Genomic DNA, 25,593 nt, shown 5'->3' on the forward strand with positions numbered 1-25,593 from the left:
GCAGCAGTACCAAAGAATGGCTCCAAGTGCAAAGAAATATAAGCCTTTTACACAGGATATAAATATGAATTATATAATACATGACAATAACCAAGAGTCACCTGGATTCAAAATATGCCTATTCTGTGCTATAAAACCCCCAAATAAGTCTTTTATATTAGCAGCATATAAATATGAATTACTTAAATACATGGCAAAAACTGACAGACATTATCTGAATGCTAAATAAGCCTATGCAGTGCTACAGAACCCCCTTTTAACGTAATAGAATGTAATAGCATAGAAACATGAATATAAATATATGACAAATATGACATTATTTGGATGTAAAATAAATATGTGTTCTGTGGTTACCACCATTATGTAATATGCTGGTTGTGGAAATGGGTTATAATTTGTGAAGTTCTTTGTTTTTCATAGCGATTTCCTCATACCATGTACTCTCATTGACTTTTTATATACTGTATCTATAATATAACACTGCAACAATTCAGCTTTGTCCCAAGAACCTGATTGATGCCCATTGTATAATATACTGTATCTATTAGGGATGCACCAAATCCACTATTTTGGATTCGGCCGAACCCCAGAAACCTTCGCGAAAGATTTGGCTGAATACCGAACCGAATTTGCATATGCAAATTAGGCATGGGAAGGAGAAAACATGTTTTACTTCCTTGTTTTGTGACAAAAAGTCACGCAATTTCCCTCCCTGTCCCTAATTTGCATATGCAAATTAGGATTCGGATTCGGTTCAGCCAGGCAGAAGGATTCTGCCGAATCCGAATCCTGCTGAAAAAGGCCGAATCCTGTCCAAATCCTGAACCGAATCCTGGATTCGGTGCATCCCTAGAATCTATAGAATAATCAATAGTGATAGGTGAATTTGTCCCGTTTCGCAGGCGCCAAAAACGGTGTCGGCGTCAGAATTTTTGTACCAAATTTGTGAATTTATTCGCCGGCGGCAAAACGCACAAATTCACAGCGAATTCACGTCTGCCGATTAAATTCGCCCCTCATTAATAATCAACAGTATTGTACAACTGAGGGCAGTGTATAGAGTCACTATTTGCTGGTCTTTAGCATTGAGTATAAGTTAAGGAGGTCTTTGGTTTGCTTTCTCTTCCTGATATAGGAATTATAGAATTTAATACAAACACCAAAGGGCTGATCTACATTTGCGGACACAGTGGGCAACTTATGCTTTCCACGCAGAGAGTTGCATTTTAAACCACTTCTGTTAAACATATTTGCCTTAAAATGTGCTCTTCAGATTTTTACATAGTAGCTCTCAGCACTACTCAGTAGTTCTTGCCTTTCATTAAGAATTGGGTGCTGCTGTGCCTATTGATGCAGGGAAACCCTGGAGTTACAACCACTTCCTGACCAGGTAGTAACTCCAGGGTTCCCTTCACCCCCTGCGTCAATAGGTGCAGTGCACATGCACATAAAGTATCGCATGCAGACGTAACTTGCACAGCAAACACTGGAAATTATGACAGACTTTAAAACTATTCAGTATAACTGTGCCCATTTTGTGGTGAAGTGCATGCTATTTTGGCCAATTGGATTCAATTGGGGTAGATGGTGCACAGTTGCACCATACAAATCCCCCAGTTGTGCCCACATGTCATTATATTATATTCTGGGAAAAACACTGCATTACATAATAGTTGCACCAAAGATTGCACTTTGCAATTCAAGGTAAATGAATGTACCCTCATACAATATGTTGGGAAAACTCCCTTCCCTTACTATGCGACCTATTGAAGGCAGGTGTAGACCCCCAAAATGTTTAGATATCAGTGGGTAAATACATTTACCATTGTTGCATTAGGTGAGTAATTAGCTTCATTTATTTTTTAATGATATAGAATTATTTGGCCATTCAAGCTTGGGAAAGACTTTACTCCTATGAAAATATTATTTATTTTAATTAAAAGGGGTATATAATTCCTTTAACACAAGAGAATCCATTGATGTCCATAAGCACATTTGCTTTCCCGCAGGGTTGTAAAACCTAATTCATTAATTAAAGGTACCTGTGTCAAAATGTACCGCTTACACATACGTATAGTTGTGCTCGGCACCACTCAGGCACTCCTGCTCTCCCTTTCCGAATTGAGCGATGTTGTGCCTCTTGACGTAGGGCAACTGTGAGGCTACCACCACTTTCTGGCCAGGCGGTAGCTCCAGGGTTCCGACAGCACTCAGCTTCAATAGGTGCAGCACATTTGTATCTCAAGAATTGGGCACAGGCATCACTCCCACACCAAGTGCCAAACTGTATACAATTTATTATGATATATATATATATATATATATATATATATATATATAGATATATATATATAAAGTATATACATATACTCATATAATACGCAAAAGCCATGAATATCCTGTAAATTATATCCTTATAAACGGTGAGTAGTGATGTCATCAGTTATAAACGGTGAGTAGTGATGTCATTTCTGTCACATGACTCACTAAAATTTGTGTATTATAATAAATAAAGTACCCCCAGTTGTAAAATATGAGGATATTAGAAGTTACCTCGGAGTTCCATGACCTGTATAAAAACACTCGGCCTTCGGCCTCGTGTTTTTATATGGTCATGAAACTCCTCGGTAACTAATAATATCCTTATATTTCACAAGAGGGGGTACTTTATTCACTATATATTCCTGCTATTCTCATATGAAGAACTGCAAATAAAAACTAAAAAGACTGATAATGTTCTTTTATTATGCAAGAATGTATTTACCCATCCCCCCATGAGTAAAGGAGTAATCATGAATATACCTAAAACTCCTCATAGGTTAACGGGGTAGAGATTAAAAACAAATGGTAAAAAACACCTTCAATGTCACCTAGGATTATGCAGAATGGCTAGAGGCAAAAATCTGGCTTCACATGTGTTGCTAATGTAAACTCTACGTGCCTCTTCTCATGCACATTTCCTCTATATATAGCACAGCCATTAGACCTATGGGCTTCAGAACACACGACAACCTAGTGAAACAGAATGAAAATGAATAATGTAAAAGTATAAAGCCAGTGTCAAAGAAAATGATTAATATACCCTTTCAGAAGAAATGCATCAAAATCTTGTATTAATGTTTTATAACTGATGAGGTTAAGCCCATTGCAGCCATTGCAAGTTCACATGCACTGCATTATAACCCTGCTTTTTGTACTGATATAAGCCTCAGCAGGGCTGCTAGAATAACCTGTGTACATGTAAATACAAATAAGCCAAATGTAGGCATGCGGTCAAACTGGAGTTAATGCACAAACTGTATTACAGTAAAACATAGTACAAATAAGATGGCCAGGAAACTCTCTATAGGTGTGTTATAATAACCAGTTTAAACATGTTTGGATCCCTATGATCAAAAATATAGCTTTCTAATGAAAGAGAATAATTAAATAGGGGTTGTTTCTATATGAAAGATCACTGGTGCATAATGTTTTAAAGTCATGACCTAATTTGTTTGTGCTTGACTGAACATGTCTCATTACCGGTACATGCTCAGACATGTGACTATCATTGGCCTTGATGGTCCGATGTTGTACAACAATGCTCTGCAGTTCTTTCACTGTACATGTAGTGCCCCAATTATCTGATAGGTGACTTCTTTTGGGAACCAATTATATTTAAAAGGGCTGTTCACAGAAAAAAACTATTTAAGAATATTTTCGCACATGGGGTTTTTCTTAAAAATTCACATCCCAGTATAAAACTGACAGTTTCCCAAATCCTGTCTCTAACTGGTGTCCCTCTCCAACTGCCAGCACAATAGAGTACAATTATCAAGGCTAATTATTTAAAAGGGAGACCTGGGAGAGAGAGGTAGGATGATGGCGCTTCTTTATAAAGTTTCATGGGCTAGTACAATTTTCTTTAATTCACTGGGTGGGGGGGGTGCCAATCATTTTAGCAACCCCCGGTGAATTCCTTGTCCTTTAATGGAGCTTTTAGGCCCAAGCTAAAATTGTTGCTTTCTGAAAAACTTACAATAAAAAGTTACATGTGACTGTTCCTTTGATGATTATCCTTTGTTTTTTATTTCATATTTTTTAAATTTGTTAAAATGCAGATGCAGAGCACCGTATGCGCGGAAAACACTGGTGCATGCATGAAGACTGCCACGGCACGGTGCACAAGCTGATCGCCCAATCGGTGGAAACAGGTCTGGACCAACGGGGGCCCATTAGGGCAGGGGCCCATTAGGGCAGGGGCCCACCGGCCCAGTCCGACCCTGTTGCTAGGCTTCCACTTACCTTAGCGATCAACAGGCCTCTACCTAAAACAGATAAATATATAAGCAAAAAAAATTGCTGACCTCAAAATGATCTTTCTTTAGGCTAGAGAAAAGCAAAATGAATTAGAAATAATTCAAAAATAGGAAAAGAACAGAAAAAGAAGACCATTATACCTTTCTACAATATTATAAAAAGCGAATTCTTGTGAAGCTCTCTTTTACATGGTTATCGTACAAATGAAGTTGGTGGAGCCCACAGGCAGGCTGGTCTCTTGGAGGGCCCCCGACATCTGCTCTATGGCCATAGACCTAGCTTGAATGGGTCTATAAATTTGAATGGCCCTAAGTTCAAAGAAACAGAGCATCACTAAAGTACCCTTTGTGCGCACACACACACACATTAATTGAGGGTCTTATATACTCCCCTGCACCACCATCAACATGACTATTATGATCTAAATGGAATTTGATACAATTTACTTAGCAAAAAATATTGTCCATGAATTGTCTGAAGCAAAATTTGGGGGTTATTTATCCAAATCTGAAATGTTCTCACTATTTTATAAAACCACTCTGACCAAATCCCCGTGGACTTTCCCCCCCTATTTATCAATACATTTTTTACTTTGTACTTCACTTTTTAATGGATGCAATTAGGATAAAATTATTGGGGAAAATACTGATTTGTTGTGGCAACAACAGGGCAAATTGGGACAGTCTTTTGACTTTGTACTTCACTTTCATTTTACACTATGGAGGCAATCAGGACTGTGTCTACCATACAAGCATCCTTGGGCCTGGCCCAGCTCCTGGGCAGAGATGAGGGGGGACTGGTACCTGTAGCTCCTTTGATTGATGCATGTGCAGACCAGATATGCAATCTGGGCATACACACTTGCAAACTGTTGTATACTGAGCAGATGCATCTGCTAATAGTAAATTAGGCCCTCTACATATACTTTAGCTGCAAAGCAATTTAAAGGCCTTAGCCAATGGTAAAAAAAAATTGGAAGGATATCATGTTCAACCTTGTTTACATTATGTACTCAGTGGTATTGAATTCAGCATAATATTATTTTTGTCAGGTGTCCCAGAATCTTAAAACAATATTTTCTGAAGCCAGAGGAATACAGACTTTCGCTGCCAACTAAAGGTGGCCATACACGGGCCGATAAAAGCTGCCGACAGACCGTGTCGGCAGCTTATTGGCCCGTGTATGGGGGCCCCCGACGGGCTTCCCCGATCGAGATCTGGCCGAAAGTCGGCCAGATCTCGATCGGATGGGTTTAAAAACCCCGTCGGATCGCGGCCGCATCTGTTAGTTGATGCGGTCCCGCGATCCGACCGTCCGTTTGTGAATGCTAGGATCCGATCGTTGGGCCCTAGGGCCCACGATCGGATCTGCCCGATATTGCCCACCTCAAGGTGGGCATATCGGAGGGAGATCCGCTCGTTTGGCGACATCGCCAAACGAGCGGATCTATCCGTGTATGGCCACCTTAAGCCTCAAAGTGAGACAAGCGAACTGAGCTCAGCCAGTGAGGTGGGCAGACAATTAATCTCGTTCTCTCTTTAACAAAGAGGCATGGCCAGGGTCTTTGTTATGATTCCAGCTGTCTGATCAGAAATTATGAGATTTTCCGGTAAATAGGACAGTAATACCAAACACTAGCTGTTTATAAAGGAATATGATCTCAAAACCCATTATTAAAAAAGCAAAGAAAAAGCAAAAAAAGTTAGGCAAGCCTATGGGGACCTTCCCCATAGGCTAACATTGACTTTGGTAGCTTTTAGATGGCGAACTAGGGGGTCGAAGTTTTTTTTTTAAAGAGACAGTACTTCGACTATCGAATGGTCGAATAGTCGAACGATTTTTACTTCGAATCCTTCGATTCAAAGTCGTAGTGGTAGTCGAAGGTCGAAGTAGCCCATTCGATGGTCGAAGTAGCCCAAAAAAACCTTGAAATTCGAAGTTTTTTTACCTTCGAATCCTTCACTCGAAGTTAGTGAATCGGCCCCTTATTGTTTGTAGGTACCTAAGGGGGTTATTTACTAAATTACGACTTTTTTCTGGTTGGAGTTTTAAAGGGGTAAACACCATTTTTTCATAGAAGAAATTTTTTTTTCTCTCGAGATTTATTATACCCTGAGGCTGCTAAAATCAGAATAAAAAAATACTCCATATCAAACCTGCCGAGGTCATGTAGAAGTCAATGGCAGATGTCTGATTTACAATTGGAAGTTATCGTGATCTGCGCTGGGGTCCGTACGATAAGCTGAAAAATGTGTGTTTTTTTGGTAATAATGCTACAAAGTTTTTGGGTGTCAAATCCGAAAAAAAATTTGTTTTTATAGAGTCATTTCCACCAGTGAATTTTTCTAATTATTTTATCGATAAAGAAGGAAAAATTGTGGATGGGAGTTTGGTTGAAGTTGTTTTAATAAAATCATGAGAAAAATCTGGATTTTACTGAATAACCCCCTAAAAGTATGGAGGTCCGAATTATAGAAAGACCATCTTTTCTGGAAAACTCCAAAAACTCCCAAACTGCCCTTTTATTAGACACCAGTGGGATCACCTGACTGTAGTTGGGAAGGGTGGGAGCTACAACATGGAGCTGGTCACTGCTTCTGTATAACTATAACAAACAAGGGAAAGTTGTGCTCACCACTAATTTCTGAAAAACATTAGGGGTGCAATGAGGCTGTGACCACAATATACATATAGACAAATACAAGATTCCTCTGCACTCAACCCATTATCAATATATTTAAGACAGAGACATTTTGTGCATACTGCTACTAAAAAATGCCTTACCCTTTAAACAAAACAGGGAGTGTTTGTCCATATATTGCAATATATTTAACTACGCCAACTACGTCAAAGTCATCCCATATCTGGCCAGTCCTACGCTCAATTCTCATCTGATTCATTAAGAATTCTATTGCTTAATTATACATTTTACAAAGGGACTAAGTTTTACCTGCAACTTACTAGCTACTTTACAGTATATAAAGAAAAAGGGAAAGTTGTGCTCACCACTACATTTTTAAACCATTAGGCGGGGTTGTAATGAGGCTGTCACCACAAAATTCATACAGACACATACAAGCGTCCTCTGCTTCAACCCATTATCACTATGCTTAGGACATAAAGACATTTTGTGCATTAAATGAACAGTAACACCATTTTCTGATGTTAAAGCTTTTATTTTAAAAAATAAAAAAAGCCAGACCAAACTAGAATCCACAATTTGCCCTTATTTATTAATAAAAAAAACAGATCAGGAAAAAACAGACTTTTTCAGATTGTCCCACGAAAACCATGATTTTTTCAGATTGCCTCGGCAAAAATCAGAATTTTTTGAATTTGATACCTGAAAAGTCAGATTTTTTTGGAAAAGCCCGAAATGTTCGGATTATCGCACAAAACCCAGTGCAGACAATATCTTTAAATTGCAATTAGGACCTCTGCCATTAACTTCTACAGGACCTCAACAGGTTGAAGACGGAATATTTTCAGATTCTGACTTTTTGCAGCCTTGGGGTATAAAAAATCTTGAAAAAAAAAAAACTTGAATTTTTCAAGTTTTTAGCATTCAGACTTTAATAAAGAAAACCCAAAATGTACTGTTTCTATGCATTGGTAAAAGTTATGTGTTTGCTTTAGAAACACTACTATAGTTTATGTATATAGGCTATTGTGTAGCCTTCCTATATTTATCTTTTTTCCCTATTAATAACATTGGGATCAGCCATAATTTTTACAGGCCAGGCCAGTAAAATACTGGCCAGGTGGCAACCCTTGGCAGAACATGGGTATTTTTTTCGCACCCTGCAAATGTGGATATACGAATACCACACATAAGGTGTCCTACACCTCACAACAGGTCTAGGCAGGTGATAATTCCAAGCCTCCTTGTCTTTGCCATGGAGCCTGGCACTGGAAATGACATACCCAACATGGCAGCCCCCAAACCGCTGTGCAGCTCTGCATTTAGGGCTGGGCAGGGGCCCCAGTGGGTTTAAATCAATGAGGGTAGCTTTCCATTATGATCTGTAGCATTTTAGCTTTCAGGGTCCCTTCAGATTCAGGAAGGAATTTTTCAGCTTTTGAGAATTTGGCAGCAGTTTGTATTTTAACTCAATACTGAGTTTTTCAAAGTCAAAACATATTCATGTATAATCCATAGCGTCTCTGTACTGCTGCTGTTGCACATGTTCAGTAGTTGCAAGTACAGGTATGAGATCTCTTATCCAGAAAGCTCTGAATTATGTGAAGGCTATCTTGCATTTCAATTCCATTTAACTTTTTTTTAAAATAATTATTTCCCTTTCCCTCTGGTTACAAAGCTGCACGAATCCATATTGGTGGCAGTGGGCAGACTGATCCTATTGGTTTTATTTAATGTTTAAATGTTTCCAGCAGACTTAAAGAACAAGAGGAGTCCACAATTGCTCATTTCACTTGACCATAGGAAATCTTCACCCCTTGAGAACTGCATTGTTACCTCAACCCTTACATTTCCCAGAAATTCTTGTATATAAAGTATGCTCGCATTGCACCCCACTGTCGTCATATTGAATCCACTTACATAATTCATCATCCAGTCATTTCTGTGTATAAGCACCTATCCCCCATTATCCTTGTTAATGTGAAGCAAACTTTGCAGCATTCATTCTGCTTGTCAAATCTTTATAAATTATAATAATAAAGTCTTTGAAACTGGTTTCTATCAGGCAGGGTTGCACAGGAGATCACTGACTCTAATCAGATTTGTTGAGAACTTAGGCTTTATGTTTAATGACCCTTTTAAGCTGTCCAGAATTTGCTCTCAGGTTTTCCTTGTCCTTTAAGGTATGGCGATCTGAATTATGGGAAAGAAAACCAAGTGCCACAGTCTCTCAGCCCCCACCACAAACTCCCATCTGACCTTGTCTGCAGCTCTAATATTTATCTCTTTATAGAGGAAGATTTATGCACAATTGTTTCCTCCCTTCCTTGCACCATTGCATTTATGGATGACTTGGCATGAACTTTGCCTTTTAGAATTACTAAGCGCTGTTCATACTGTAGCAGGTTTTACATAAAAAAGAGTTATAGACCAAAGTAAATATATTGACATTCAAATAATGAGAAATATTCTATTTAAAAATTAACAGCAGTCAAGTGTTTGTAGAGGTCGATTATTTTTTATGCCAGACAGATTTAAAGCATTGTTCAATGGAAAATGCCTACACTGCAATAATAAAACAATAATTAGACAAGCTTGGTTTAAAGGGACATTGTTGTGAAAACTAAAAAAGCTGTGTCTAGAAAAAAATGCTAATTGTTCCATTTTCCTTACCACACCACCCAGATTGTGGAGAAAGTCAAGGGTCTATCCTAGATTATATCATTGTATGGAGAACCCTGAACCTAATCACAAGGCACTTGATAGGTTTGGAGGTCATAAATAACCACCCTGGTTGGCAGGATATGCTAATATACAGGTATATATGATGGCGCTATATAAATATATGTTAATAATAATAATAATAATAATAATAATAAAATAATAAAGGTATGGAATCCATCATCTGGAAATGCGTTATCTGGAAGGCTCTAAATTACTGAAAGGCAATCTTCCATAGACATTTTTTCAAAATGATTTCCGTTTTCTCTGTAATAATAAAACTGTACCGTGTACTTGATTCAAGCTAATATATAATTAATCTTTATTTAAAGCAGAACCAGCTTATTGGGTTTTAAAGTTTTAAAGGGGGAAAAAACCTCGAAATTTTTATTTTTCGAGATTTATTATACCCTGATGCTGCTAACAATTAAAATCCGAAAGCACTCCAGCTAAAATTTGTCGAAATCATGTAAAAGTCAAAGGAGGATGGTCCCTTTTTTTATGCCTTTATGGTTCTCGAAAGTTTCGGGTTGTTTGCGCTGGTCAGAAAAAGTTGCATGATTCTGACGAACTGACAGTGGGGTTTTTTTGCACCGATTTTTTTGAGAAAAAGGGGATTCGGGTTTGAGAGTTTGGTCCAATTATTTTTAAAAAGAAAGTGAGAAAAATTTGAGTTTTAGTAAAAAGCCCCCTTAATGTTTACATGATTTTCTGGTAGATGTAAGGTATGAAGATCCAAATTATGGAAAGATCCATTATACAGAATGCCCCAGGTCCCCCTGTTCTGTATAACAGCTCCCATACCTGTATACGTATGAGCAGCCCTATTTTACTTCCAGACAAACCCTGAGCTACAAGCTAATTTTCATCATTCTAACTGAGCTACATTGATTAACACTAACTTCTGAACAACATGCCACTTTCACAAAATAAATTTGGGCTTATTTAATATAGCATACCTCAATCCACAAATCCATGAATTGTATATTTGGGTAAACACAGACTGCTCCTTTAAATATCTGGCTGAATACTGATTGCAACCATACTTTGTATATTGCATTACAAACCTGCCCCCGAAAAAAAATTTGTATTGTATCTTTTCAAAATGTTTCTCCTTTTTTGTTCCAGTACATGAGTTGTAGGGCTTACATTTGGTTTGCCTATGCATTATGGAATCCAAATCCTGCAAAATGTTTTGACATTAGTTCAAATCCCAAACTAAAGCCCGTCAACTTCATGTTGCGTCCCCTGGGTCTAGCCAACTTCTGCTGCTGGAATATGCTTCACATTACAGTATATATATTGTCATGTAAATACTGTAAGTATTTATATACTGTAAGCAGAGCCGGATTTACATAGTGGGCGCCCCTAGGCCCACTACCATTCATCGCCCCTGTCCCCTCCAGGGGGACAGGAGCAATGGGGATTGGTGCACGGGAAATTTAAAAAAATGATTGTATCTCAAGCGCATCCCCAGTGTTTCTGAACCGATGTGGGTGTGATTGGGCAGCATGCCGCCCCCCTAAATTCCTGCCGCCCAAGGCCCGGGCCTAGGTGGCCTTTGCACAAATCCGGGCCTGACTGTAAGTAGACGTGTCCTGATTTTGTTTAATTTTTACATGTGTAATTGCAGAAACATGGTTGAATTAATAACTGCTTGATAAATAAACAGTGTTATAGCATGTTTTGAAGTGACTGGCTAAATAGAAATGTAGGGGGTATGCCTGTATAATAATAATTTACAAATGTAGTTACCCAAACTTAACTGGAAAGCAGATTGTATGGAATTTAGGCTTTTAATTTTATACTAAAGCAGTGTGTAAAAATGTTAATATTTTTATGAAACTCTTCTATTGATAAATACTGGACAGTCAAACTCTAGAACTGAAGCTGTTTAGTCACACAGGTCACAGCTTTCATAAGGATGCTCTCATATCAAGTCTTTTGTTAATGCAGTTATTTTTTTCTATAAATGCACAGTAAAAACTTACAGGTATGGGATATTAGGTTACAAAGCACTACTATTCCATCTAATATTTGTAAATACTAATGTATAGGGGAATTGTTATACTGCCAACTCATATTAGAGATTTAAAAAAATTAAAACTCAGATGATGTATTTAGGCCCATCCTTAAATTGTTTACATCTCAGTCATTCTAAACACAGTTACTCTTTGTACATAAAAGCTGCTATGCATTTTCATTGAAAATATCCACTTTAGTGTAATTTTGCCCTCTTCTGGAAGTAGATGCTATTTTTTTATATAAACCAAGGAATGATCACTGTTAATAAGTGCCTCAAAGGCATAAATGTGAGCTCCAAATTAGGGATGCACCGAATCCAGGATTCGGTTCGCGACTCGGCCAGGATTGGACCTTTGTCAGCAGGATTCAGATTCGGCCGAATCCTTCTGCTCGGCGGAACTGAATCTGACTTTGCATATGCAAATAAGGGACAAGGAGGGAAATCGCGTGACTTTTTGTCGCAAAACAAGGAAGTAAAAAATTTTTTTTCTTTCCACCCCTAATTTGCATACGCAAATTAGGATTCGGTTCAGTATTCGGCCTAATCTTTCGAAAAGGATTCGGGGGGTTCGTCCAAATCCAAAATAGTGGATTCGGTGCATCCTTACTCCAACTTAATGCCTGCAAATGTCAGAAAAGTCACCCAAAATGAATTATCTATTTAAATACCTCCGCTACAGCCAAGATATGAGAAGTTCTTTGCTTTCATATAATTACATATGCAAAAGCTGCACTTTGCCTATTAATACAGGGTCATACACTAGAATAACATATACAATCCACTGAAATTAGAGACAAAGAATAAAAAGTTGTCTTATTTTTCCATTTATTTCTTACTTGACCTTTTAGCCTCTGCCTCTATCAGCATTGCCCAGCAACCATAAAATAGATTTATTCCAAGACTATGTTTGTTATTTTTTATCTTCGAATTAAGACATTTTAAAATCTTTGATTCAAACTACTGTCTGGTTGCTAGGGTCATTGGGAGCCTATCAACCAGAAATCAATTGAAATTCCAATTGCTACAGAACACAATGTTAAATGTTTAAAAGAATACAAATTTTAGATCAGTTGCAAGTTGCCTTGGAATACTACTACATCACAAAATGAATTGTAGGGGCCCCTATGGGTTAATCTGCCCTGCAGCTTTAAGGCCCCCACCTTTTTCTTAGAGTGATCTGCCAGGAGAGAATGACACTCCCCTGCTACACTGCTATATAGTGTGTGTAGGGAATGGCCACTTCCTCTTTGGCCTGTGGATGGTGATCCAGCTGGGTGTGCTCAGGGGAGCCTGGACACAGCTAGGCCCAGAAAGGCCCATGTGCTTTGGAGAAGAAGTCGGGGACCAGGTAACCCCGTGAATGAGGAATAGTTACACTAGGGCAGACTTGTCATAGTCTCTCTAGGAGAGAAAGGCAGAGAGGTGAGAGAGAAAGAGCAGCTGAAGCTCCAACAAGGATTTGCAGTAAGGGAGTAGCTTCCCAGAGGCTTTATGTGTTGCCTCCAGTCAGGGACCTCAGTGAAGAGGGACTGTAGGGTACAAGCTGCTTTCCTGACAACTTCCAGGAGGGAATGTGTGTGAATTCTGCAAATGCCTAATGGAGGCCTTTCCTCTGTGAGAAATGCCTAATGGCTGCAGCTCTGTGTAAGAAATGTGCTATTGCCTCAGCTCCTGCGTGAGTACTAAACCTGTGGTCACTTGCCTCGTGCAAAGTTAAATAAACCGTTTTATTTTTTTATTGCAGGAACCTCCTGGCGCCCACCTTTTGTATGTTTTGTGTGCACAGTAGCCTGGGGGATGTAGTTGCACTACACCATAGAGGGAACACTTCCACGTGGCGAAGGCCCTGACCCTGTTGTGTAAGTCGCAGTGTAACCCATGCTTGTACTGCTAGCTGGACAGTTTAACTATTTGTGTGCTATGCAGCCCAAATAGGTGTTACAGAATCAAAGGTGCATTTCCACTTTAATGTTAAAGGAGAAGGAAAGGTTTGCAGCACTTGGGAGTGCCAAATGTTAGGCACCCCCAAGTGATTGTAGTTACTTACCTGAAACCCCAGCCTGGTGCTCCTATCAGCAGAAAACTGCACCGGCCCGGGGTTATACCAGTGAGCACCACGGAGCGATCATTTTCCGCATTCCTCCTTCTATGCGCGGCTACGCATGCACAGTAGAACGAAAAGCAGATCTATAACTAAAAACTGTGCATGCGTTTCCCCGGGAAATTTAAAGACTGAAGTAGTTCGCACCGTGGTGCTCACTGGTATAGTCCCGGGCCGGTGCAGTTTTCTGGTTTTAGGTAAGTCAATACAATCGCTTGGGTTTGCCTAACATTTGGCACAATCAAATTACATAGAAAACACAGCACTAGATGGAAAATAATAATTTGTGGTTTGGTTTATGTTGCTTGCTATCTATCATTTGCAGTCCTTTTCTAATATTACATCTCTGGTATCATCCAGATCTATACAAATCTGCTGCTGTTCTAGATTTCTGTAGCCATGTATGGTCTGACTCTGACCACATGTCTTGGCACTATAATGGCCCCTTCTAGGAATGGCCAAATATTTCAAATATATGAATAATAGGTCTCTACTACTTTATCTGCATTTTGGGGGGGGGGGTGAAAAATAAAAAAAATTGGGCTTGGGAAGCCACTAAACATCTACTAAGAAGTGGGGTTTTGCTTGTTTACTCATCAAGTTCACTGCCAAAACTTTCACTAGTTTTTTCCATTTTCAGAACAAGTACCACAATGACTGCAACAACTACTATGTCTCTGCATTTCTATATGAACAGAAAGGACTATAATAGAATATAGTAGAGCCAAGCATTATCCAGATTAGAAAGGATGCTAACAACCTCAAAGAGTCCTGAAAAACAACTCTTACATATACGGTAGAACCCCCATTTTACTTTTTTCAGGGAACGAGAAACAAGTGGTGTAAAATCCAGGAAAATGTAAAATCGGGGGAAATGTATTATGCATAATATATAGGTGGGACCAGAAAACAACAATGTAAAATGAGGGGAAACTTAAAATCAGGGGATGTAAAATGGGGGTGACGCAGTGACGCAAATCAGGTTGTATAACATTGCTTAGTCTCTTTTTCAGGACATTTATAATTACAAGTAGGAGACCTGTAATCCAGAATGCTCGGGACCTGTTGTTTTCCGGATAACAGATCTTTCAGTAATTTGTATCTTCATACCTTACTAGAAAATCATGTAAACATAAAATAAACCCAACAGGCTGGTTTTGCTTCCAATCAGGATTAATTATATCTTAGTTTGGATCAAACTAAACTATTTGAATTATATGGATAAAATATAAAAGCAATAATAAGCAAGTTATACACTAAATGGCAGTGTGTTGGAGTTTCCTTAACTGAAACGGATCTAGGGGTTATTGTAGATAACAAGTTGTCTAATTCTTAAGAAGGATATTAATGAGCTGGTGAAGTGTGGAGTGTAAAGATGGAGATGGAACACTTTCATTTTAAGGGTGGATTGTCAAGGTTGTGGGTTTCTCTGGGAAAAAAGATGCTTGTAAGGGGACATATAATGCAAAGCAACAGCAGAGCCAGAATATGGCAGTGTGCTGGGAGTTTCCTTAACTAAGATGGATCTAGGGTTTTTAGTACATAACAAGTTGTCTAATTACAGGCAGGCAGTCATTCTGTGGCTACTAAAACAAATAAAGTTCTGTCTTGTATAAAAAAGGGCTTAAACTCAAAGGATGAAAACATTATTTTGCCCCTTTATTGTTCCATGGTAAGGCCTCATCTGGAGTATGCAGTGCAGTTTTGGGCTCCAGTCCTTAAGAAGGATATTAATGAGCTGGTGAGAGTGTAAAGATGTGCAACTAAACTGGTTACGGTGATGGAAGACTTACATCTTGAGGGTGGATTGTCAAGGTTGGGGTTTTCTCTGGAAAAAAGATGCTTGCGAGTAGACATATAATCCAAAGCAACAGCAGAGCCACAATATGGCAGTGTGCTGGGAGTTTCCTTAACTGAGATGAATCTAGGGGGTTTTGTACATAACAAGTTGTCTAATTCCAGGCAGTCATTCTGTGGCTACTAAAGCAAATAAAGTTCTGTCTTGCATAAAAAAGGGCATTACCTCAAGGGATGAAAACATAATTATGCCTCTTTATAGGTCCCTGGTAAGGCCTCATCTGGAGTATGCAGTGCAGTTTTGGACTCCAGTCCTTAAGAGGGATATAAATGAGCTGGTGAGAGTGTAAAGATGTGCAACTAAACTGGTTACGGTGATGGAAGACTTACATTTTGAGGTTGGATTGTCAAGGTTGGGGTTTGGCCTGGAAAAAGGACACTTGCGAGGAGACAAATAATCCAAAGGAACAGCAGAGCCAGAATATCACTGCATATTGAATAATATATAGTGTAGTATTTAAAAACACCCATGCATGTGATATAACAGTGAATACAGAGTCATAAATACCCATATCTTTTTATTTTTTACAACAGCTACTATGATCCAAATTCCCTAATTATTTTACTGAAATAAGGGGTGTAACTATAGAGGAAACAGACCCTGCTGGGAGCATAACGATAAAGAACCCTATGGAATTTATATGACTGATAAGCAGCCGCAACCAGTGACGGCACTACCGGGGGAGCAGGGGGTGCAATTGGGCCAGGGCCCGCACCCCCTCAGGGCCCCCCGGCAGCTCGCGCACTGACGATTTCAGGCCGCATTGGCCGATTTCGGGGAAGGTAATCTGGTACGGAGGGGGGCGGGGGCCCGGCGGCACGTCCCGCACCAGGGCCTGCCCCCCTCCAGTTAAGTTACTGGCTACAATATATCTTTATAAAAATGTCTTGTTACCAGGGCTGGAACTAGGAGTAGGCAGAAGAGGCCATGCCTAGGGCGCAATGTGGGGGGGGGCGCCGGGCACATACCTCTTGTCTGCATACCCCTAGTCCTGACCCTCCTAGTCTCCTGGTTCTGCCCGTTCTCCGATCTCTCTTCCCCGGCCATGATAACAGTTATGCAAATTTCAAAAGTTTACTGGGCCCAATGATCTTGCTCTGAAGTGCAATTTAAAAAAACTGAAAAGTTTATGTAGGTTATAGCGCATATACAGTAAGTCAGAAAATAGACTGCAATATAAACTACGGATGCACCACATCTTGAATCCTTTGTGAAAGATTCCGGCTAATACCGAACCGAATCCAAAACATAATTTGCAAATGTAAATTAGGGCTGGTCACATGATTTTAAGGATTCTGATTTAGTTTGGCCGGGCACTTGGATTCAGATGAATCTGAACCCTGCTGAAAAAGGCTGAATCCTGGATTTTGTGTATCCCTAATATAAACAGTTGTGTTACTCTATAATAAGCAGTTCATATAAATATTTTAGGGGGATGATATGGTACATAGATTGCGTGTAAAGTGTGTATTTTGCAGCAGCCAAAGTCTTAACCGTGAACATTTGTATACATACATTTAATTTTGGGGTCTCTATATGACATATATTACATTGGCTATCAACTACTTAGGAGACCCCTAGCATTCATTTTTAGGTTGTTTGATCTTGGAACATAGTTTTTGGGATATAAAATGATTTAAAATGGAAACTTTTGGCGATTCCTAGAAATTTCATCAAAACCACCAAATGGTTGAGAAAAACTTTATAGTTTAGTAGTTAGAAGTAGAAAGACAAATTTACCCATTTTGGGAGATTATGTACTTTTTAATAATATATGTCTTTCTGAGGTGAACTTACTATTTAACTTTAACCCTAATAAGTTGCAGTGAATGTATAGATTCTGAATTACAGAAATGTTAGATCATATGGGGTGTGCCACATACTTGGGTAAACCTATACACAATGGGCATCAAAGTGTTAAGCAGACTTCTGACATTCATCTGTAGTGTTTTTTGTAGTGTTTTTTATTTTGGTACCTACTGACATGTGGGAAATAAAATGCTGAAAATGGAAGCTTTTAGGTGGTTTAGGAAAGCTTTGCAGTTTAGAAGTTTGTAGTCGAAAGACATATTTACATTTAGTAAAAAATATATGGTTTTCAGTAGCATATGGGGTATTTTTACCAAAATTTAAGTCAGCTTTGAAGCTGTTGATTATTAAGCTCACACTCGGGCACATTTACTAAGCTCGAGTGAAGGATTAGAATGAAAAAAACTTTGAATTTCGAAGTTTATCTTTGGCTACTTCGACCATCGAATTGGCTACTTCGACCTTCGACTTCGAATCGAACGATTCGAACTAAAAATCGTTCGACTATTTGACTATTCGATAGTCGAAGTACTGTCTTTTTAAAAAAACTTCGACTACCTACTTTGCCACCTAAAACCTACTGAGCACCAATGTTAGCCTATGGGGACCTTCCCCATAAGCTTTCTATGCAATTTCTGATTGAAGGAAAATCATTTGATCGATGGATTAAAATCCTTCGAATCATTAGATTCGAAGGATTTAATCGTTCGATTTTTCCTTAGGTCGTTCGATCGAAGTAAATGCAGTAAATTCTTCTATATTCGAAGTCGAAGGATTTTACTTCGATGGTCGAATATCGAGGGTTAATTAACCCTCGATATTCAACCCATAGTAAATGTGCCCCTTATTATCAGATAAATTCTCAAAGCTAGTTAGCTTTAGAAGGTAGATTGTCCAAAGCAGATTGCTTTAAAAAAAAAATATTTACTGGTCAAATTGAGACAATATTTGACTTGCATGCAATTGTTAAATGGTACCCAGTTTATGAGCGGTATAATACACTTAAACCCATTTTATCTATATGATTACTTTCTAGAAACATAGGGAAAAAATGACAGCAGAACATATTCCTTCAATGTTTCAGACACCCCCAACAAAGATACAACTTGTTCTTAAGACTCATTGTTCCCAAGCCTGTGTAGAAGCTTAGAGAATGAGAAGAATCCTTGGCATCATTCGATGAACCCATGAACCACCATTCTGCTATTCCTTGCCCTCTTGTCTTTGTTTGGTAGTGCAGGTGTTGGCAGGGTTGCTCAATCGCAACAACAATCCCAAAATGTGCATGGTGCATTAGCTCCATAGCCTGGATGTTGTGGTTTGGATACAAATCTGCTAAGCATAAAAAATGTATTGATTATGCACCAAATCAAGAGAGTAAGGTGGTCTTTGCAGTCAATTGTGTGCGTGTCTATTAAAGAGTAGGACTTTATGACAAATATACTGGGTTATTGGTGTACTGGGACTGGGTTATTGGTGCAAACGTGATGGTGGTGGTGAATGGATTCATGAATATGAGTGTACGACAAATATATCATTTTTATTCTTAATTTATGGCAGGTATCCCTACTTTCATTTTATGCTAAGGTCTGTATACAGGAGCAATAGGCTGTATCTGGCCAATTAAAATTCCTGGCTGGTTCAATTCAAGTAATGGTATGCCTTGTAAACACCCACAACATAGGAAAGTTTAAAAAAATCGACTTTCTCTTAACCATAGGTTTGGCCCGATGCTTACACTTGCTACTAACATACTGATGTGGATGAGTGTTGTGCTGGATGAGTCATTAAAGCAGTTGGAGGAATGTATGATATCCGGAAAGAAATCGATGGTGCCAGGTAAGGTGGTGTGTGTTTTGAACTTTGGGTATAGGCAGTAGTACTACTTCTTTATACACTAGCTCAGTCTTGGAAACAGGGTAAATACTGATGTTATAATAAGAGAAAGGGTTTAAAAGGCAAGTCAATCCCAAAAAAAAAATCTGCCAAATACTTTTTGTTCCCTTTAGTCAAGGTGAAAGAGAATGGGATTTTGTATCACTAATGTATACATTCCTTGTGTATTTTGGTATAAAACAGGCGTGGCATTATACTAGGGTCAACAGTTTTTTTGTTTTTCTGTATTCCTCATTGGGAAGGTTTGCACATCTCTTTTTAAATATGCAAGAAAACCTCTCAGTATCTCACCAACAAACAAAGTTGTCAGGGGGCTGCTGGGAGTTCTAGGCCAACCACAGCTGTGAGGTTCCAAGTATGGACTTCCCTTATCTCCATGGTTTTTTTTCTCTCAATTTGGGGTAATCCTCTAAACTTCCGGAGGTTTTTTGTATCTGTTAACAAGTAGAAAAAAATTATAGAGAAGCAGAAAAAATAAACTGCTATCTTCCAGCCACATCATCTGCAATGGAAATACTGTAACTTGCACCAAATGCAGAGAGATTAAGTGAGCTGAAACGTTGATTTTTTTTCAAACATGGAATAAAGTATAAATATTTTGTAAAATTCCCAGGAGTGCGCTGCCTCATGTAACAAATGTGGTGTGTATATATATATATATTAGGGATGCACCAAATCCACTATTTTGGATTAGGCCGAACCCCCGAATCCTTTGCGAAAGATTTGCCCGAGTACCGAACCAAATCGGAATCCTAATTTGCATATGCAAATTTGGGTTGGGAAGGGGAAAACATTTGTACTTCCTTGTTTGTGACAAAAAGTCACGCAATTTGCATATGCAAATTAGGATTTGGATTCAGTTCAGACGGGCAGAAGGATTCGGCCTAATCCGAATCCTGCTGAAAAAAGGCAGAATCCTGGCCGAATCCCGAACCGTATCTCAGATTCGATGCATGCCTATATATTTATATATATAGTATAGTGTCTTTATATATGTAATATATAGTGCTGTTATAGCTTTCTGTTTCAAGGCTCTGGAATACCAAGCAATAGCTGTGTCTGCCATACTGACCTGCGAGATTTTCTCAGACGGAGCTGCCTATTTGCATCTGTTCAATATTGAGTTCAGCTTTTTCTCTTCCACCATACTCTGTTATTCGGAAGAATGCAGGGGAAAACCTTGCTGTAAGGTATAAAATAAGCAACCCCTTTTGAAGGTGTGACTTGTAATAGACAATTGACTTTATAAAGAATCATTGATTCACACACCATTTAACAGCTCATCACAACCACATGATAACTGCAGTTATTTAAAGATGATGGTCATTTACAACATGAAATTACATTGGTTTAAAAGCCTTATGCTGCCAAACTTGTACATAGATTGTGTGTGGCCATTTTTCAGATTGTAGAAGGCTTGTTGGGGGTAACTGTAGTTATTTTTCTCATAACGCATAGCGTTCTTCTGACGTCACACACATAAAGTGCATGTTGCGGCATTTGCTCATATTGCATATGTGTGTGCCCCAACATGGCTGCTTCAACCAGGAGCTACCTCCCAGTGCGGGTGGCCTAGTGCTGGTAGAGGCAATTAAAAAAATAAAAAAACTACTGTTACGCTCTATTAGCCCACACCTTTGGTTTGGGATAATATTTTTTGGCAAAAGGTGCCCTTTAAGTTGCTCCTTTGAAGTCAAACTGCTTTGAACTGACTCTTACAGCTTCTCTGATTGGAATTCTGATTGTTTGCTTCCTGGCACTTCCTCAGTGCCCCATATCTCTGTACGGTAAGCCTGCCCATGCTGTAAAATATATGTCATGGAGGCAACCATGTATATATTAATTACACTATATATATATATAGAAATGTTTAAAAATAAGTGATATTATTATTATTATCTAATTTGCACCATCATAAAATGAAGTCTGTTCTGCTCTCTTTAGGTTTGGATATTGTATGCCTATGGCACCCAACCTCATTTGGTGAGCAAGATCGGAACAGTCCTTCTATGGCTTCATCGTCAAAATCTCTCTACCATTGGAAATATTTACCGCATGCATTCTGTTTGTTCCGGTTTGATATATTTTACTGTAACATATGTGCAGCCACTCGCTAAACATTGACTTCCACTAAACTGTGGGGACAAAACTTGTCCTTTGAGACTTTGAGAGCGCCATCTCATACTATCTTCTATCCCATTATGTGCATAGAGCATTTACTGATTTTTATTAGGTACATTATAAATTGCTTCTTTCCCTTTATAATTTGCATAAAAAATCACCAGTCTGTTTTTTGTTTTCATATGTTATAACCTGTTGCAAATTGAGCAAACTTTCTAATATTTCTTGTATTTGTATTGTATTTGATTGCATTCAGTGGATAGTATAGGTGACATACAGGGCCGCCATCAGGGAGCACAGGGGGTACATTTGTACAGGCCTAAAGGGGGACCCGGCTGTGAATGCACATTTCAAATTAGCCGGGCCCCCCTTGACAGCGCTGAACCACCCAAAGTCACATAGAGCAAGGATCTGAAGCACCAATGACCTGAAGCCATGAACAGACCTGAAGCCGCAAAAAGACTCAAAGCACCGAAGACACAAAGCCACAACCGAGCCGCGAAAGGCCCTAAAGCTATGAAAAGACCTGAGGTTGAAGTCCTGAAGCTACAAACAGACCCGAAGCTATGAAAGGAGCCTAAGGTAAGTTCCACTGAACGCCAATGTGTTTTTTTTTAACTTATAGGGGGGCCCTGGTCACCAATGATTTTTTCTTTAACTAATAATGGGCTACTGACCACCTATGGCTTTTATAACTTGTGTGTGGGGTTTACCATTATTAGCACTGTCTGTGTGGCCTTTTTACTGTGGGTGGGATCTGGGGTGGAGCTTGGGGGCTGGGCTGGGACCATTGGGCCCCAAAAATGTGGTTGTACGGCCCCATGATTTGATCTGCAGATCAATATGTAAAATATTCACTGCTTAAAGAGTTACTTAAAGAGTTTTTATAGAAAATAAAACTTATGTCTTGCTTTAAATGGGATGTATTGTTTTTTGTTGAGTGTTAGGGGTGGGCTATGGAACACACAATATCATAAGGAAAAATCAGGCTGTTGCTAATGTGACCACATTAATACGAGGCATAACTCAAAGCATTAGCCCACAGTCCTACACTTCTTTACCTAAACAAATATTTGGTTTACCTACCAAACCTCATTTTTATGAATCAAAGGCAGGAATGCTTGCAGCAAAATTAATATATTAAAGTGAATATTCATGTGTTAGGTGCGGGTTACTTATTTGAATATTCATATCATCCCCAGTGCTCTCATGTTCTTTCCCAGCCAAGGAAAACTCCCAATTACCTCTGCTTCAGATGACGAGGGTGGTGCACTTCCACTTTAACAGCTTCTTCTTCATTCACACCACTGATGGGGAAGCCAGCATGACCACTATTTGGGCTGAGCTTTGGGGCAATGTTTGATTTACCCATTTGTTATGGGTTAAGGGGTTACATATAGCAACACTCAGATGTTGACTTGAAAACAACAGACCAATAAATAATGCCTGCTGATTGGTTGCTGTGGGTACTAGACCAAGGGTAAACTTTGTACCTAATACTGCATTAACTATACACAGGCTGATTTAAGGTGCCAATTCACCACCCTTCAAACAGAGTTGCAGCTTATCTGCCTGTGTGTGGACCCCTCCATACCAGACCTCACCAAATAAGCAGATGTTCATAGACAGCTAGATTGTAAACCATGTAAACCAGCAAAGCTGATGTCTGATCAAGATCTGCCATTAAGGTGCCCCTTACTGACCACAAGGCACTGTTTGAGCATTGTTATATACAGCTCTGTGATTTGTTATTTCCACTTCTTTCTTTCCTTTATAATAATGTGTTCTCTTAGCAACTCTAGAACTCTAGTCTGTCCTATATCCCAGTCCATTGTTTGGAAAATAATTAGTGCCATTCAAATGTATCTGTATATTCTGTATCTATATATTTATTTTTCAAGGAACCCTTAAAAGCCCAATTACTATTAAGAGCAATTAATTGGGTTAAAACGTATTTGAACCTCCCATTTAATTAATGGGAAAAGATCAGCAGGATGTCTGACTTTAAAGCCTCAAAATCGCATTTGGATCTCAGACAAACCTACTGAAACATACATACATTAAGTTTAAGAAATTAATAGGGACTGTATAAGTGTCACTAGCTTCATTATCTTTATATTACAGAGACAGCTAACCCTGAATATTTTATTGGACCATCAAGGACACGTTAAAATCTGTGACTTTAGCCTGGTAATGCAGAGCATCTTTGATGGCGACCTAACAACTGGCCTGGGCCCGGAATCATGGAATACATGGCGCCAGAGGTAAGATATGCAATTACAGTTTTTTTACAATAAAAGCAAGTATAGGAGGGTAACAGAATAGAATACAAATTCAAGTTGATGTCTTTCAAAGACATAGAGGTTCCTCTGTTGGAAAAATAATGAAGAGTAGTACATGGGGAGGGGGTGTTAGATACCTACTGGTTTGAAAGAAACTGCAGAGTTTATTCTTTATAGATTCCAGGCTGCCAGGTTACATATATATTTCCCAAGGCTCTACAATAGTTACATTTTCTGATTTTACCAAACTGTGTATTCGCCAAAGGAGGCTAAGGAAGTTCTAGAAGATGGAGGTGGGACATTTACAAAGAAAGATCCACAGACGATAATTTTTTTAGGAATAGGAGCACCAGAAAGTTACAATTGAATACACTCAGGTTCCTAATGAACCCCAACGTGTATTATTATTTACTTGCCATTAACAGCCACATTCATTTTAATATATTTTATATGTATCTATGAATATACCTGCATGTTAGCATTCAGGTAAACAGATTATATTTATGACAGACATATGGAAAAAAGCCATGCTAAACAGCACATTCAATATACCAAGAGTAAATGTACTGTAAGTACTTGTAGCTAATAGGCCAGTGGACAGAATCAGCTTAACTGCCATCATAAACATTTCTATAACTCACTCACAGAGCTTTAGTGCCACTCACATTTTGCCTAGACAACATCCATATTTGCTGGACACAGTTTCTATTACCTGTGACTGAGTTATACCCATACAGCATGGGCATGCTCTGGCAAATGTGACAATTCTGATCCACACTAGAGAAGCTACTGGTCTCATGCATACTCACTGCACTCCATATGCTTAATGGGCAGCTGAATCCATTACTCTGTTGACAATATGTTGACAATATTATATATTGTATAATTACTCTGTTGCCAATATTATCCCAGCAGACATAATTAAAAGGTGACATTTCGAACTTGGTAAGTGATTTTTTTTCTTTCAGATTCTAAGGAGAAAAGCATACAATGCAACAGTAGACTGGTGGTTGTTTGGCGTCACCATCTGTGAAATGGCCACTGGTATGTCACCCTTCAACAACAGTGACACAAGGAGCTTATTAATTCCATCAAATTTCTGATCCAGAGCTACCTGATTGGCTGGATGAAGATCTAAAACATCTTCTGGGACAGGTGAATAGTGACAGAAGGATAGAAGTATTGCCTCATTCAAAAATATATTTATTGCTCTATTACCGCTCAATTGCTGGTTGGAAATACAAATCAGAAATGCTAAGTGCCCTGGGTGAATAGCATTGACTAATGAAATATGTGAATCATAAGCAGTGGATTTTTCCCCCATACTCTCTCTCTCTCTGGCCACAGTCCGGGTCCGGAGAGGGATTTGCCGGCAGGGTTGGGCTTGGGAGGGTCCTGAGACAGTGGGCCCTGGGCCCCCCAGTATGACCCTAGATGTTGCTCTCAGTGGCCTCACTTCTTTTTGAATTCCAGGCTTTGAGAAAGTATTGTTTACATAAAAACCAAGTGTACTGCCAAACCTCCTGTAGGCTGCCAGTCCACATAGGGCCTACCACTCACAGCACTTCTTTGTAATCACACATTTGAATGTGGTTACATGTAAAAATGGTTGGCGACCCCTGATCTAGAGGAACATGTAGAGAAACATGGGGGGAAATTCACTAAAGGACAAAGTGAATAACGTTAGCCTAAATTTGCCAGCGTGATGTCATTTCGGGACTAACCGATATACTAACGGGCGCAGGCATAAATTTGCCAGCGAAGGAGATAGACTCTAGCGCTACTTCGCACTCTAACGCCAGGTGAATTTTTCGCTCTGGGTGAATGGACGTAACTACA

At 39.1% G+C, this 25,593-nt stretch overlaps 1 protein-coding gene across 3 annotated transcripts in view; it reads left to right on the top strand.

The window, feature by feature from the left end:
* The window catches only part of LOC108705728 (serine/threonine-protein kinase Sgk2-like), a 183,359-nt gene that overhangs the window by 94,643 nt on the left and 63,123 nt on the right, over nt 1-25,593 (top strand). The gene's annotated exons all lie outside the window — the stretch shown is intronic.

Source organism: Xenopus laevis, chromosome 7S, assembly GCF_017654675.1.
Source record: "Xenopus laevis strain J_2021 chromosome 7S, Xenopus_laevis_v10.1, whole genome shotgun sequence".
Classification (NCBI taxonomy): domain Eukaryota; kingdom Metazoa; phylum Chordata; class Amphibia; order Anura; family Pipidae; genus Xenopus; species Xenopus laevis.